The following is a 5,837-nucleotide window of genomic DNA, read 5'->3' as shown; positions in this document are numbered from 1 at the left end:
AAACAGACTTACAGCTGAACATGCAGAGATGCTTCTGTTCCTTAATAAGAACTTACTGATAACAGAAACAGACTTATAGCTGAACATGCAGAGATGCTTCTGTTCCTTAATAAGAACTTACTGATAGCAGAAACAGACTTATAGCTGATCATGCAGAGATGCTTCTGTTCCTTAATAAGAACTTACTGATAGCAGAGACAGACTTATAGCTGAACATGCAGAGAGGCTTCTGTTCCTTAATAAGAACTTACTGATAGCAGAAACAGACTTATAGCTGAACATACAGAGATGCTTCTGTTCCTTAATAAGAACTTACTGATAGCAGAAACAGACTTATAGCTGAACATGCAGAGATGCTTCTGTTCCTTAATAAGAACTTACTGATAGCAGAAACAGACCTATAGCTGAACATGCAGAGATGCTTCTGTTCCTTAATAAGAACTTACTGATAGCAGAAACAGACTTATAGCTGAACATGCAGAGATGCTTCTGTTCCTTAATAAGAACTTACTGATAGCAGAAACAGACTTATAGCTGAACATACAGAGATGCTTCTGTTCCTTAATAAGAACTTACTGATAGCAGAAACAGACTTATAGCTGAACATGCAGAGATGCTTCTGTTCCTTAATAAGAACTTACTGATAGCAGAAACAGACTTATAGCTGAACATGCAGAGATGCTTCTGTTCCTTAATAAGAACTTACTGATAGCAGAAACAGACTTATAGCTGAACATGCAGAGATGCTTCTGTTCCTTAATAAGAACTTACTGATAGCAGAAACAGACTTATAGCTGAACATGCAGAGATGCTTCTGTTCCTTAATAAGAACTTACTGATAGCAGAAACAGACTTATAGCTGAACATACAGAGATGCTTCTGTTCCTTAATAAGAACTTACTGATAGCAGAAACAGACTTATAGCTGAACATGCAGAGATGCTTCTGTTCCTTAATAAACTTACTGATAGCAGAAACAGACTTATAGCTGAACATGCAGAGATGCTTCTGTTCCTTAATAAGAACTTACTGATAGCAGAAACAGACTTATAGCTGAACATGCAGAGATGCTTCTGTTCCTTAATAAGAACTTACTGATAGCAGAAACAGACTTATAGCTGAACATGCAGAGATGCTTCTGTTCCTTAATAAGAACTTACTGATAGCAGAAACAGACTTATAGCTGAACATGCAGAGATGCTTCTGTTCCTTAATAAGAACTTACTGATAGCAGAAACAGACTTATAGCTGAACATGCAGAGATGCTTCTGTTCCTTAATAAGAACTCACTGATAGCAGAAACAGACTTATAGCTGAACATACAGAGATGCTTCTGTTCCTTAATAAGATCTTACTGATAGCAGAAACAGACTTATAGCTGAACATGTAGAGATGCTTCTGTTCCTTAATAAGAACTTACTGATAGCAGAAACAGACTTATAGCTGAACATGCAGAGATGCTTCTGTTCCTTAATAAGAACTTACTGATAGCAGAAACAGACTTATAGCTGAACATGCAGAGATGCTTCTGTTCCTTAATAAGAACTTACTGATAGCAGAAACAGACTTATAGCTGAACATGCAGAGATGCTTCTGTTCCTTAATAAGAACTTACTGATAGCAGAAACAGACTTATAGCTGAACATGCAGAGATGCTTCTGTTCCTTAATAAGAACTTACTGATAGCAGAAACAGACTTATAGCTGAACATGCAGAGATGCTTCTGTTCCTTAATAAGAACTTACTGATAGCAGAAACAGACTTATAGCTGAACATGCAGAGATGCTTCTGTTCCTTAATAAGAACTTACTGATAGCAGAAACAGACTTATAGCTGAACATGCAGAGATGCTTCTGTTCCTTAATAAGAACTTACTGATAGCAGAAACAGACTTATAGCTGAACATGCAGAGATGCTTCTGTTCCTTAATAAGAACTTACTGATAGCAGAAACAGACTTATAGCTGAACATGCAGAGATGCTTCTGTTCCTTAATAAGAACTTACTGATAGCAGAAACAGACTTATAGCTGAACATGCAGAGATGCTTCTGTTCCTTAATAAGAACTTACTGATAGCAGAAACAGACTTATAGCTGAACATGCAGAGATGCTTCTGTTCCTTAATAAGAACTTACTGATAGCAGAAACAGACTTATAGCTGAACATGCAGAGATGCTTCTGTTCCTTAATAAGAACTTACTGATAGCAGAAACAGACTTATAGCTGAACATGCAGAGATGCTTCTGTTCCTTAATAAGAACTTACTGATAGCAGAAACAGACTTATAGCTGAACATGCAGAGATGCTTCTGTTCCTTAATAAGAACTTACTGATAGCAGAAACAGACTTATAGCTGAACATGCAGAGATGCTTCTGTTCCTTAATAAGAACTTACTGATAGCAGAAACAGACTTATAGCTGAACATGCAGAGATGCTTCTGTTCCTTAATAAGAACTTACTGATAGCAGAAACAGACTTATAGCTGAACATGCAGAGATGCTTCTGTTCCTTAATAAGAACTTACTGATAGCAGAAACAGACTTATAGCTGAACATGCAGAGATGCTTCTGTTCCTTAATGAGAACTTACTGATAGCAGAAACAGACTTATAGCTGAACATACAGAGATGCTTCTGTTCCTTAATAAGAACTTACTGATAGCAGAAACAGACTTATAGCTGAACATGCAGAGATGCTTCTGTTCCTTAATAAGAACTTACTGATAGCAGAAACAGACTTATAGCTGAACATGCAGAGATGCTTCTGTTCCTTAATAAGAACTTACTGATAGCAGAAACAGACTTATAGCTGAACATGCAGAGATGCTTCTGTTCCTTAATAAGAACTTACTGATAGCAGAAACAGACTTATAGCTGAACATGCAGAGATGCTTCTGTTCCTTAATAAGAACTTACTGATAGCAGAAACAGACTTATAGCTGAACATGCAGAGATGCTTCTGTTCCTTAATAAGAACTTACTGATAGCAGAAACAGACTTATGGCTGAACATGCAGAGATGCTTCTGTTCCTTAATAAGAACTTACTGATAGCAGAAACAGACTTATAGCTGAACATGCAGAGATGCATCTGTTCCTTAATAAGAACTTACTGATAGCAGAAACAGACTTATAGCTGAACATGCAGAGATGCTTCTGTTCCTTAATAAGAACTTACTGATAGCAGAAACAGACTTATAGCTGAACATGCAGAGATGCTTCTGTTCCTTAATAAGAACTTACTGATAGCAGAAACAGACTTATAGCTGAACATGCAGAGATGCTTCTGTTCCTTAATAAGAACTTACTGATAGCAGAAACAGACTTATAGCTGAACATGCAGAGATGCTTCTGTTCCTTAATAAGAACTTACTGATAGCAGAAACAGACTTATAGCTGAACATGCAGAGATGCTTCTGTTCCTTAATAAGAACTTACTGATAGCAGAAACAGACTTATAGCTGAACATGCAGAGATGCTTCTGTTCCTTAATAAGAACTTACTGATAGCAGAAACAGACTTATAGCTGAACATGCAGAGATGCTTCTGTTCCTTAATAAGAACTTACTGATAGCAGAAACAGACTTATAGCTGAACATGCAGAGATGCTTCTGTTCCTTAATAAGAACTTACTGATAGCAGAAACAGACTTATAGCTGAACATGCAGAGATGCTTCTGTTCCTTAATAAGAACTTACTGATAGCAGAAACAGACTTATAGCTGAACATGCAGAGATGCTTCTGTTCCTTAATAAGAACTTACTGATAGCAGAAACAGACTTATAGCTGAACATGCAGAGATGCTTCTGTTCCTTAATAAGAACTTACTGATAGCAGAAACAGACTTATAGCTGAACATGCAGAGATGCTTCTGTTCCTTAATAAGAACTTACTGATAGCAGAAACAGACTTATAGCTGAACATGCAGAGATGCTTCTGTTCCTTAATAAGAACTTACTGATAGCAGAAACAGACTTATAGCTGAACATGCAGAGATGCTTCTTTTCCTTAATAAGAACTTACTGATAGCAGAAACAGACTTATAGCTGAACATGCAGAGATGCTTCTGTTCCTTAATAAGAACTTACTGATAGCAGAAACAGACTTATAGCTGAACATGCAGAGATGCTTCTGTTCCTTAATAAGAACTTACTGATAGCAGAAACAGACTTATAGCTGAACATGCAGAGATGCTTCTGTTCCTTAATAAGAACTTACTGATAGCAGAAACAGACTTATAGCTGAACATGCAGAGATGCTTCTGTTCCTTAATAAGAACTTACTGATAGCAGAAACAGACTTATAGCTGAACATGCAGAGATGCTTCTGTTCCTTAATAAGAACTTACTGATAGCAGAAACAGACTTATAGCTGAACATGCAGAGATGCTTCTGTTCCTTAATAAGAACTTACTGATAGCAGAAACAGACTTATAGCTGAACATGCAGAGATGCTTCTGTTCCTTAATAAGAACTTACTGATAGCAGAAACAGACTTATAGCTGAACATGCAGAGATGCTTCTGTTCCTTAATAAGAACTTACTGATAGCAGAAACAGACTTATAGCTGAACATGCAGAGATGCTTCTGTTCCTTAATAAGAACTTACTGATAGCAGAAACAGACTTATAGCTGAACATGCAGAGATGCTTCTGTTCCTTAATAAGAACTTACTGATAGCAGAAACAGACTTATAGCTGAACATGCAGAGATGCTTCTGTTCCTTAATAAGAACTTACTGATAGCAGAAACAGACTTATAGCTGAACATGCAGAGATGCTTCTGTTCCTTAATAAGAACTTACTGATAGCAGAAACAGACTTATAGCTGAACATGCAGAGATGCTTCTGTTCCTTAATAAGAACTTACTGATAGCAGAAACAGACTTATAGCTGAACATGCAGAGATGCTTCTGTTCCTTAATAAGAACTTACTGATAGCAGAAACAGACTTATAGCTGAACATGCAGAGATGCTTCTGTTCCTTAATAAGAACTTACTGATAGCAGAAACAGACTTATAGCTGAACATGCAGAGATGCTTCTGTTCCTTAATAAGAACTTACTGATAGCAGAAACAGACTTATAGCTGAACATGCAGAGATGCTTCTGTTCCTTAATAAGAACTTACTGATAGCAGAAACAGACTTATAGCTGAACATGCAGAGATGCTTCTGTTCCTTAATAAGAACTTACTGATAGCAGAAACAGACTTATAGCTGAACATGCAGAGATGCTTCTGTTCCTTAATAAGAACTTACTGATAGCAGAAACAGACTTATAGCTGAACATGCAGAGATGCTTCTGTTCCTTAATAAGAACTTACTGATAGCAGAAACAGACTTATAGCTGAACATGCAGAGATGCTTCTGTTCCTTAATAAGAACTTACTGATAGCAGAAACAGACTTATAGCTGAACATGCAGAGATGCTTCTGTTCCTTAATAAGAACTTACTGATAGCAGAAACAGACTTATAGCTGAACATGCAGAGATGCTTCTGTTCCTTAATAAGAACTTACTGATAGCAGAAACAGACTTATAGCTGAACATGCAGAGATGCTTCTGTTCCTTAATAAGAACTTACTGATAGCAGAAACAGACTTATAGCTGAACATGCAGAGATGCTTCTGTTCCTTAATAAGAACTTACTGATAGCAGAAACAGACTTATAGCTGAACATGCAGAGATGCTTCTGTTCCTTAATAAGAACTTACTGATAGCAGAAACAGACTTATAGCTGAACATGCAGAGATGCTTCTGTTCCTTAATAAGAACTTACTGATAGCAGAAACAGACTTATAGCTGAACATGCAGAGATGCTTCTGTTCCTTAATAAGAACTT

The sequence above is a fragment of the Bombina bombina genome, chromosome 5, assembly GCF_027579735.1.
Source record: "Bombina bombina isolate aBomBom1 chromosome 5, aBomBom1.pri, whole genome shotgun sequence".
Classification (NCBI taxonomy): Eukaryota; Metazoa; Chordata; class Amphibia; order Anura; family Bombinatoridae; genus Bombina; species Bombina bombina.
The sequence above is the reverse complement of the archived record's forward strand: the minus strand, read 5'-3'. Positions refer to the sequence as shown.